Genomic DNA, 12,303 nt, shown 5'->3' on the forward strand with positions numbered 1-12,303 from the left:
TAAAAATCTTTCCAAACTGGCTTTAACTAAAAATGTCATTAATCCCAGCTGTTCATTGGTTAGTCGAGAGAGTGGCAACAGAAGGCCCTTTTTGATAGTTCTCTTCCATAATATCATTACCCAAAATTTGCATGGCAAAGATGAGGGAGCTATTTATATGTTGATTATTACAGTGCTGCAGTTTATATTTTTCCCAGCACAGTTTAAAATTATATTTAGAAGGACTGACATCATCTTTAAATATATATTATAGCTCTCATTTTGTAGAGCTGAGCTGTTGAAATACATGCCACCTACTCAATTTCTCAGAAAAATGGCATAGATGCTTCACACATGGTTATATATAAATGTGTACACTGGCAAGGAACTGAACTGGAAGCTGTAAGATTCCCAGGGAGTTTTAAGGGTTCTGGCTTTTGTCATTTCCGTTTGCTTACCACATTTTTTTTTTAAGAGGACAGGCAGTGCAATTTGATTTTAAAAATAGCATTATGTGCAGCAAGTTGTAGCTCTGAATTCTAGTCCTGTTATATAGTACCTGAGTGATCATGGAAAAGAGAGTTACCCCCTGGGCTTCTATTTCGATATCCGTTTGGACCTTGGATGTACCCCAAAGATTCATGCACCAAAGGTTTGCTCTCCAAGTCTCATCTTAAAGTAACAAGCAGGTGGAAACTTAATCCAGTTGTGATGTTTAGAGGTGAGGCATTAGGGGAACAGTGAATTAAACTGGGCCATGGGAGTAGAGCCCGTGCAATGAGATTGTTGCCTTAATTAGAGACCTTAAAAACGCAGAGAATACTTCTTGCTCTTGTCATACGATTCCCAAGGCCACTTCTTGGCTCCACCGCCAAAAATACTCTCCAGCACCTGAACTGTGAGCCTGTAGGATCCCGGAATGTGATCTAAAGCCTAACCTGAATCAGCGCTTGTAAATGGCTTGAACTGAGTATTTTATTATAATAATCAAAGAGCTGACTTAAACAGTCTGCAGACATACATGTATATATTTCTGAACTATAAAATGTAGTTCCTAATCACCTATTAATAAATAAAAATAAATAAATTATGCCAGCATGGTTCATGAAAGAAAAATAAGTAATATTAATTCATAATATTGGGAAGTATGCTTTATGTAGATTGAAATCATTAACGTTAACAGGTCTTTTGGTTTGTCCTCAGGGTGCAAAGACATTTGGTTCAACCGTTATTCTAGTTGTTTCTGTAGAATATGATTGGATGACATTAACATTTAAATCAGTGGATTGAGGGAAACAGATTCCCTTCACCATTTAGAAGACCCCATATGACCAGTTAAAAGCCTGAAGAAAAAACCCTTTCCTTCAAATGATGTTTTTTATTGTTGCCTGCCTTAGAATCTGGAACACTGACATTTTTTCCTGTGTTCAGAAGTGAGCTGAAATGTCAACTGTTCCTGGAGCTTACATTTTTATAATACAGTTGCATTTTGGGGGAGAGATTTTTTTGTCGTAACTGGAAATTACCTGGCATACGATATCCAAACACTGCGTATACTCACATAGACTTAAGTGTCAGGCTCTTAAATGTTTAGAATAAAAACAAGAAAGTTCATTTATTTATACTTTTTAAGATACTGTTATGCAGATAACAAAGATAGCTGTCATCCATGGGTTCATTCTCCAAGTGCCTGTGATGGCTTCAGGCCAAGGACCAAATCCAAATGCCAAGATCACGTGTGGAGTGATCCCTGTGTCGGCGTTAGCAGGATGTTGGAGCCAGAGTCCTTGCCCAGGGTATCAGATGCAGATTCTCCATTATAAACGTAGGTACCTTTACATCTGAAGGCCAAAAAGTCACCCTTGCCTGTTCTTGGATATTTTAAGGCTTCCGGTTTTCACATGGCACTGGGCTACAATTTCTCTTGGTTCCAGGCCTTTGGAGTCTGACAGGAGCTGAACAACTTAGAAACAGTGTGGGTTTAGCTTCTGGAATCAGCTTGCAGGTTTTAGCATTTGTCTGTCTCCATAGTTACATGAGTTAATTACTTGTAAGTCTGTTGCACAAGTATGCATGTATACCTTACTGATTCTGTTCCACTGCAGATCCCTGACTGATAAATAGGTATCCAATGTTTTAACTCGGCTGCTAGCAATAAGTTAAGATGGAGGATTGCTCTGTTTTCTCCATTTTACTTCCTCGATTTAACAGACTTGGGAACTAAGGTTTCCAGGAGCAAAGTAATGGGAGTTAAGACCAAAAAGACACTGTAGGGTAGAAAAAGCATCAGAAATCTAGAAACTGGATGTTATATTTTATCCATAAAGCTGCTGCACTATGTCGTCAAGTGGACACCTTTTCGACAAAGTCAGGTGCTGTTCAGCTATGAGAGCTTGGAAACATGTTCCTCTCAGCACCTTCCAATCCAGGAAATTGTAAGATAGCATGTAACTGGGCCAATGTGTGAACAGTGTTTCACAATACTGAGATAGGATATGGAAGAAAGCAACACACTCCCAAGCAGAAATCTGTGCCATGGAATTGGACCTGTGATGTGGTTTGATTTCCTGTCCTATTAAACCCTGTCTATCATCTAGTATGAATTTAGAATCAGACTGATGATTACAATTAGATTTTTGTTAGTAATTTCTTAGTGGCCATTGCTCTAAAAGGCCATCGTAACTCAAGTGACATTGAACTTGTCTTAATTCTGCAATGAGATAAATTTAGAGCAGTATCTTCTCTCTAAGCTTCATGGCTTAGCGATTAGAACGTCATATAGTTTAGCAGAATAGAACAAACTTCACACTTCAAATGAGAATAGCCAGATCTTCAAGATAAATGTACTATTTGAAAAGATTATAAGACCGTCACATTTAGTACCTTCGGTCTATAACGACATTTGAATGTTGTATTTTGCCAATCTTGATTGTTCTTTAAACATCACTTACCCTACTAGTGGCAATGAAAACACAGCTTTACGTGCTGCAAGATGTGAGATGACATTTTTTACAAGCTGGTTGGCCAAGTGTCAACTTCCTTTAGCACCTGTGCCTTTGTCAGAGCTTGGAGGAGTCAGGTTTGTGGTCCATATTATCCTTTTCTCCTACTAAGAAAATCAGTTTGAGACAAGATACTTTAAAACAAAAAGTCATCTATTTTGTATGGAACTCAAAGACAAATCAAGTTTTATAATATTTACTTAGGTGTAACTGTTTCCCCATACTTGGTTCCTGCTATATCTGTTTGCCGGATGCACACTGCTGTCGGGCTGATGGGTTTGAATCCTCCAGCTCCACATATCACCATACTTTCAGGAAAGTTTCTGTGTCACTCTGGTCTCTGTAGTGCTCCATAATCAGCCCTACTTTGTACTTTTAATGTAGATGTGAGTTTTTGCTTTCATTTTGTCCTTGAGCTCTTTTACACTTAAAAACATCATTTCAAAATTAGATTTGAGGGCCAGGGCAATAGCCTAGTGACTAAATTCTTGTCTCACACCTGCCGAGATCCCATGTGGGTTTCAGTTCATGTCCTGGCTGTTCCACTAGCTCTCTGCTTGTGGCTTGGGAAAGCAATAGAGCATGGTCCAAAGCCTTGGGACCCTGCACCCACGTGGGAGACCCAGAAGAAGCTCCTGGCTGCTGGATTAGGATCAGCTAAGGCCCTGCACAAAAGAGTGTTGCTTGTGACTGTTTTTCTGATGACAATTTGAATTACTCTCTCCTTCAGTTTGGTCATCAGAAATGCAGACAATCCGTAATGAGGAAGATCCTGTTCTGGGCAGCCCATCTCACCAGGGAGAACACATCAAAATTTGCTTTTCTCCAAGGGACTAAGCCAAAAATGTGTGGACTCAGTGGAGTTATATTTACCTGCCTGTTTCTTTCACGTTTACCAGTGCAAATCTAGAGAAGGAAGGCATGCAACGAAGGAATATTGCCCATTCTGCTTCTGGATTAGTTCTCCATCGCTGAAGAGAAGAAATTACCACTTCGCTGCTTAAAACATCACTCATTGTTATTCACTAAAACTTCAATAAGTCAGAAGCCTCGTGGGTATAGGGTTTAAAAGGCCTTTTCCAACCTCACACTTGGTGTGAAAATCCAGCTGAGGATTGTAGAACAAAGGTCCCTGTGACTGCAGTGGGATAGACAGGGGAGCTAGCAGTTCCCACATGACCCCTTCATTAGCTGGCATTGTATTCCTACCATTTTCAAACGTGGTTTGTGTTTCACATTTCTTATGTCTGTGTCTCTAATATGTAGGTCTCATTTTTAAAAATAGGTGTAGAGTTTAACAGCAGTTGTAACCGTAAGATTTTGCACACAGAATGGAGAGTTCTAATGTAGCCTATCGTCGGTTTTCTCAATTACTAACCTTCCCTCGCCCGGCCACTGACGTCACTTGGGAGTGAATGAGAACATGGACACCCTCCCTTTGTCTATCCTTCCTGTTCTGTAAAGTCTTCCTTTCAAATAAAAATAAATGAATGCTATTTAACAAAACACAGAGATACCCAGTGGAAAATAGATCTTCCATCCACTGGTTTACTCTCCAGTGTTAACCACAGACAGCAGCTGGGCCAATATGAAGCCAGAATCCCAGGACTCAAATCTGGTTTCCCCAGCAGGTGCATGGAGCTAAAGTACTTGCATCATCATGTTCTGTCTTTTATATGTGACTTAGCAGGAAGCAAGATCAGAGGGAGGGGAGCTGCAATTCAACCAGCTGTTCTCATCTAGGATGGAGAGATCTCGGGTGGCCTTTTCATTGCTTCACCACGTGCTGGTTCCAATACTCATGCTTTCAGTATTGTCTATGTCAACACTGAAGTCATTAGAAATGCATCACATGAAATACTAGCTAAAGGGTAGAGAACTATGCTTCACCCCTGCACAGCAGAGTGTGTAAATGCATAGCTTGGAATTCACATGAATGTATTTGTTCTCATAATCATTTCTCTGCCCATTTACTTATAACTGATAGACTTGCTGATATTCACTTAACAATTTGGGATGGAATCCAGTACTTATTTAGTTATTTTGTAAATAAAATTATTCAGACTTCAGTTACTGGGATCTCTTCCATTGACTTCTGTGTCACTTCATTTGCCACCAATTAATTCTGAAAATTAATGTCCTCACTTTCTGAAGCTGTAAAATACCTCGGGCAAATTTTAAATATTTTTCAGTGTTTTAAATTCATCTATTTCTTCTTATAGGAGAAATTATAAGAAAGTGATATTTGAAAGTGATATACTAGAAGTAATAATTCCTTCTAGAATGTCAGCGTTTCTAAACCATCTGTGCTGACAAAGGCATTCCGTACATACACAGCTACACACTGGTAATACGATGGGGGCCTTCAAAAGTTCTTGAGTAATGCATGCTATCAAAAACTCTGCGTTGGCTTAAAAAGAAGTTGTATCAAAATAAAGTTACGTTTAAATTTCATTTCTAGTAACATTGGGCAGCGTGCTCATATGTATAAAATATGTGTAAATCATTGTAGGTGTAAACATATGTATAAACAGAAACAAGTTAATACTATCACTACAACCAATCATCACATGGGTCATTGCAGCCTTTCTCTCCTTGCTTACCTAGACATTTTGACTCTAGTAATGAGTAGCCTAAATTTCACTATCTACCTTTATAGTGGCTTAATTCTTCTATTTCAAAACACATGTAAAATATGTGTACATGTAGAGTGAACTAATAATATCATCAGGAAAAATTTTAATAGCCTGAATAATGTTTTATAAAAACATTTTGGTGTTTACGAATTTATAAATTTCATTCAGTTTTAAAGTTACAATAATTTCTCCACTCTGATATTTTATAAGATGCTTTATCAAAGAAATTGTGCCATGCTGCATTTTATTTAGAAGTTTCTGTTACATAAACTCTAGAATCAATTTGTTCAAATATACAAAATAGCATTGTAGGATTTATAATTGCATTGAATTGATATTGATAAGTCATCAATATTGTTGTTTGATCTATAAATACGGAACCCTCTCCATTTATTTAGGTCTTTGAAACATTTTTATTAGTGTTTTGCACTTTTCTGCCTGTTAGTTCCAAACATTATTGTAAGACACAGAGAAATATTATCTCTGTACTAGTTCACCATTCAAACATCTCCAGCAGCCAGTGCTAGGGCAGGACTAATCCAGTAGCCAGAATTCAAACCTCCCACATCGTAGCAGGGAGTCAACTGTCCATGCTGTCATCTGCTGCTTTCTCCGGTGTGTGCCAGCAAGGAAGCTGGGATCAGTTGAGATGAAGCTTGAATCCACACACTCCAGTGCAGAGTTCAGACAGTGTAAGCACCTAGGCCAAACTGTCCACCTTTGTACTTTATGATTTTGCATAAAGAGGAACTTGTCATGAACAATCATGAATCTTCCATCAAAAAGAACCAGAACTTGAACATTTGAAAAATTTTGATTACTCACATTACAAAAAAAGTATATGTTAGAGAAACCATCCAAGGTCCAAGTAGGAAAACATTTCAGAAATCCATTATGAGCATGACTTACAGTCCTAAGCAGTCAATTCAACAGAGGCCAAGAATTGTGTGATGGGCTTACACCAGCAGAAACACTTCCAGCCTAGACTCATAGGGACCAGGACAGGAAAAAGAAAGGAAGGCTAATGGTCTCTAGAATTCCACAAGATGCAAAAGCAGAGTTCTTTGGTTTTCAGCATGCATTGGCATTTAAAGGCAGGTAGCCTTAAGGACACCTCCTGGAAGAGTGACACTAACACCGCTGTGCGGTGAGGCTGCCTGTTGCTCAGGGTGAGATCCCTTCCGTGATCCAAAGTATTCGTTGTGCATAAGACGTGTTATGGGCTGAGCTGTAACTCCAGCGGACCTGGAAGGTAAACCTGAGGACAGGGAAGCATCTTTTAAAGCTCTAAAACCTGATAGAATTTGCCTTGTTAGCTAGGTTTTGAAATTACTTGAGACTTAGGATTATTTTCTTCTCAATTTCCCTTTTTTGGAACAAGAATGTTCTGTCTGTCCCATTATGTATTTTTGGAAGCACGTAACTTTTCCAGTTTCACAGTTAGGGTGAAATTTTGTTGCAAGATAATTTTTTTCTTAAAGATCACTAACGCTTGAATTAGACAATATTTAGATAAAATATGAAATAGAGTAGAATGCCATGGGAAGAGAACCCTATGACTAATGTGTGCTTGCTGAAAGTCCTGTTTTGAGATTTCATTGCCAAGTATCCCAGACAGTAACTGTACTTGGAGGGACATTTTGAAAAGAATCCATTAAGGTAAAATGTTGTGGAGGACTAATCTGCTATTGCCGCTCTCAGTTTTGAACAGTAAGAGACACGATGTTTGTGCTTGTGTGACAAAAATAAAAGACTGTGTGAGAACATAGCACAAAAACTGCAACCATCTGCAAGACAAACTGAGGGGCCTCGGGAAAAATAAGATTGGCTGACACTTTCATCTTGGTCTTCTAGCCTCCAGAGCTGACAGAAAATAAGTTTCTGCTGTTTAAAGTAATGGAGTGTGCGAGCTTTATGATAGCCCAGCAGACTAACACATTGGCTTCGGCCTTGGGCTGTCTTGTTGGTTTTAGCAGGTTGTTTTGCTGTGCAGACACTCGTGGGAGGAGTTCCCACCTAGAACCCAGAGTATGGGAAGTACAGCAGACAGGTAGGGTTGCTGTCTGGAGCACTGGGGGGATGACCTTCCACCTAGCGCCTCAGCGTATAGTTGGTGTAATTTCTTTCCTAACTGCAATTATAATTCACCAGTCAGCATAGCTGAGACTGGTGCTTTGTATCATGGTGATTTTGGTGCAGAAAGTAGATTATCTTGGTGAATATACCAGGCAGGCTTAGGAAGAAGGTGTACCCTACTACTGCTTGGTTCAATGTTTCAATCCACTCAAGTAGATGGATTGTACTATCAATGGCAACAACATATTCATTGAATTTCCGCCTCTTTGATCTATAGAATGCTGTCAGGGGAGTATTGAGGTATATATTTATCATAGTGGATTATTTTATTTCTCCTTTCTTTGGTTTACAGTTTTGCTTCAAACCTTTTGGTGATCCGTTTTAGTTACATAGATGCTCGGTGTCACTGTTTATGGAGAATTGGCTAGTTATTGCTTGAATGTCTCCCTTCGCTGTTGATATTTGGCCTGAAATTAATATGTTTATTGCAACTTTGTTTTTATTAGTGTTAGCATGTCATGTTTTATACAGATATCTTTTCATTTGTTTGTGATTATCAGTGGCACACATTTTTATTAAGAAAATATGGTGTTTGTGTCATAGTTTTTTTTTTGTTGAAATGATATTTTGCCCTTTAAGAAATTTGTGAAAAACTATATTAAATGACAAATTTATTTTACTTTCAAAATGTTAGAATCTATGTAGAAATTTTCATTGATGTCTTAATGCCTCCTAGTGTATAAGGAGGCTCGAAGCATAAGTAAGCTTATTTCCTCTCCCTTTAGTCTTTCTTGCCCCACTTTGAATCTCTCTCTACTTTAAAAAAACCAAAAATTAAAGTGATTTTTGATGTATTAGTACTAATGTCAACTATGTTCAAATATATTCTTTTTATTAATTTTTATTTTTCTAAAATCTGTTTTTAATTTTACATTTGCATAAGTTTTATTCTATATGTATGCCATGCTTTTAGCACATCATTTACACTATTAAAAAACTCTTAGTTGTTACTCAAGAATTTGTAGTCTACACTTTGACTCGTTCACATTCAAGTAACAATAATTGGCCTTGTGTCTAGTGCAGTGACCACACAGTAAAGTATTTTACATTGCTTTATTTTCCATCCCTGTGTCATTGGTATTATTCGTTGTATTTATCTGTATGCTATAGTCAGTTCATGCATCGATGTTATCACTTCCTTAAGTAGTTTTCAATTTTATTTATCTGAACATATTTGATTTTCTGTTTACTTTTGAAATATGAATTGATTCAACATAAATTTAGAAACTTTAAACTTTCAATTTGTCCCCTTTACTTCTTCCCAGCCCCCTTCTCTCTCTCCTTTCTCCCCGGCAAAGTGTCTGAAGAGGAATCTGTACTAATTCTTACATTTACTTTTCTGTGATTTCCACCCGTCCTTCCTGCGCCAACCTTCGAGACTTTGCTTCTGGCTTCTGCAGGTCAGTATGATGTACTATGTGGTGAGAATTTGTTGTTTGTATTCATTCTGCTTAGCTTTCCAGGAGCATCCAGGATCTGTGGTTTGGCATTCGCTTTGGAAAGATTTTGACTGTATTATTTCAAATTACTCTTTTGTTCCATTTGCTCCATCTTCTTCTGATATTCAAATTGCACATGCATGACATCTTTTGAGACTGTACCGCAATCCTTGGCTACTCTGTATTTTTATTTGTTTCCTTCTTTTCTTCTTTGCATTTCAGTTTCAGAAGTTTCTAGTGACATATGTTCAAGATTATTCATTGTTTTTCCTCTTAGTCATATTGAGCCTTTTCTTGAGCCCATCAAAGACAATCTCCTTTTGTTCACAGATTTTTAGATTACTACCAATTTCTTTTTATCTTTCTCTTAAAGTATCTTTGTTTTTATAAACTTTTAATAGATGTTTGCTTGTTTGTTTATTTATTGATGTATTTATTTATTCATTCATTCTTTCATTTTGGAAAAGCAGATTTTCAGAGACAAGGAGAGACAGAGATAAAGCTCCCCCATCTGCTGGTTCACTCCCCCAGTGGCTGCAATGGCTGGAGCATAACCCATCTCAAGCCAAAATCCAGGAGCTTCTACCAGGTCTGCCATGTATGTGCAGGGTATCAAGCCTATTAGCCATCCTTTGCAGGTTTTCCAGGCCACATGTAGTGAACTGGATGGGAAGTGAAGCAGCCAGAACATGAACTGGTGCTCATATGAGATCCTGGTGGATGCAAGGTGAGGATTTAGCTACTGAGCCATTATGCCAGGCCCAAAGTTTCTTTCTCTGTTTCTGTTACACATCTATTTATGATACTGTCTACTACTACCATTATAATGTTGAACATATTAATGGTAGTTCCTTTCATTTCCTGAATGATAACTGCATAGTATCTGATTTTGTTTCCTGTGCTTTATTTTCCTGATCTTTGATTTTTTTTTATTGGAGTCTGTGTTATTGTCTTTTAGTGTTTCTTACCGTTGTTTATGCTGTTAAACCTGGCTATATTGTTCTGGTTATTAGCCACTGAGGGAAACAGGACACTAGAGTAAGACCTTATGTCAATCCGGTTTGTAGTTGGCATTGATTTGCTACTTTGGATACAATATGCAACAGAGTCTCAAATCCTCCTAACTTCCTTGTAGCTGTGTTTCCTTTTGAGTTCGTCCTTCCCTAAATACTCTCACAGAGAATTTATTTCTTAAAAACCACTAGGCTATACTTCACCCAACTTTCATGACTGTAGAAAGTCAGTAGTTGGAGGTGGGAGCAGTCAGTGGCATATGCTATGAGTAGCATTGACCTCAAGGTCTGATTCTAAGCTGCCCCTATTCCTGCTCTTCCCATTGCATTTCCATTATCTCACTTTCTTGCAATTCCCATAGCTGGCTGAATTGTTTTTGTATTGCTCTATCACAAATTATAATGATTTAATAACAAAGCACACATATTTGCTGTCTTATAACTTTTCGAGTTTCACAAGGTGTAACCAAAATTTTCTTCCGGAGTTGGGTGTCTTCTCCTCTAATCATGTACTTGTTGGGAGAATTCAACTCTGTGAAATCATAATACTAATGACCATTAGCTCCCTGCAGACAGGCGTGGTTCTCTCTTATGTGACTCCATTCACAGCTATAGGATGCAAATTTGCTCATACAAAATTAGTGAGAGACAATCTCTTGCTCCAGTCTGGTAAGATGTAAACTTACCTGGTATAATATATGCAGTGTCATCTTTGCCATATGAAGTACCATGAGGAAATAAAATTCTTCATCCTCAGCATATATATTGTAGAAATACAACCCAGGTTCTGTGCACACTTAGCAGGAAAAAATAATGGACACTAATGGATACTGGGAGTGGAAAACCAGTAGTGGAAATCTTAGGATGTGAATGTCACATGCTGAGCTTGTGTAAGGGTCCTTGCCTTTGCCATCCTGAGACTCACCTCATGTTTCGAGATCACATTGTCAGTCTCTCCTGGACCCCGTTCCTAAGACAGCCATTCTCGCCACAGTCACTGCCAATGTGTTATTCTATTGTTACTCAGAACTCGGATTGTTCTGTGACATATGTGTGTGTGTGTTTGTATAAATTAGTCTTTCTCACCAGAATGTAACCTGATTCTCAGGATGTAAGAAATGAGTTGTTGTATAGTACATGCTCAAAAATATGTGCTTGCAGGAATGATAACCAAAGACTACCTGATTCTGTTTAAATATTTTATCACCAAGTACAACGCAAATCACTTTGGGTATTTACTTTGGTCTCTGTTGAAATGTCGTCCGTAGAAACAACACATTGGAGCAGGCAGAGTATGCACTTTAGAATGATATTAATCAAAGTCAAATTCAGTCAGTCACACACACCATCTTTATGACCTCAGAGGTTAAATCATCTGAATTCCAAGTTGTGAGATCAGAAAAAAAGTGCAAGATTTCCGTCAGGTGGATTTGGCTTGCAGTCACAGATGTGAGTTCTGCCGGTTATTTCAGGCTCTGGAACTAATCTGGGAAAAGGAGTAAAGTAATAACAATTTCAACTACATAGACCTGTAGTAATGTTAAAGAAGCAAAGACATGAAAAGCCATAGGCTGGGATGGACACGTTATCTGTACACAGTAACAGCTTTTGTTAGTTTATATATTTTTGCAAATATCAATAGCAATCCTTATATTATGATTATCAGTACAAACTGTAGGATACACCCTGAGTTAAATAATATTAGTTATTTTCTTCATGTACATCATTTGGAAATAGCATAAAGCAAGTTATAAGAATAGTGACAAAGACAATGAGAATATTGTGTCACAATTCCTAAAATAGTATGTGAAAAGTAGATGGATATGGAGACATGTGCTGATATTCTGCTTCGCAACTAATCAGTTTACATCCTCAGATAAAACGATTAGTGTAGATAATTATCATCGATGGAGGAAGCACTTGGGGGGAAATTGTTGGAGGAATCGACAGTGGAATGTCAAACAGTTATGTTGTAAACTCACTGATCACCTTGGTATCACGAAGAGTGGGATGAACACATCTTCATATTGATGAGAATACTTACAAAGTGATGCTTAAAAACAGACCAAAGCACAACAAAGTAATGCATGAGATTGTT

This window comes from Ochotona curzoniae, unplaced genomic scaffold, assembly GCF_017591425.1.
Source record: "Ochotona curzoniae isolate NIBS_2020 unplaced genomic scaffold, NIBS_Ocur_1.0 scaffold_4505, whole genome shotgun sequence".
Taxonomy (NCBI): domain Eukaryota; kingdom Metazoa; phylum Chordata; class Mammalia; order Lagomorpha; family Ochotonidae; genus Ochotona; species Ochotona curzoniae.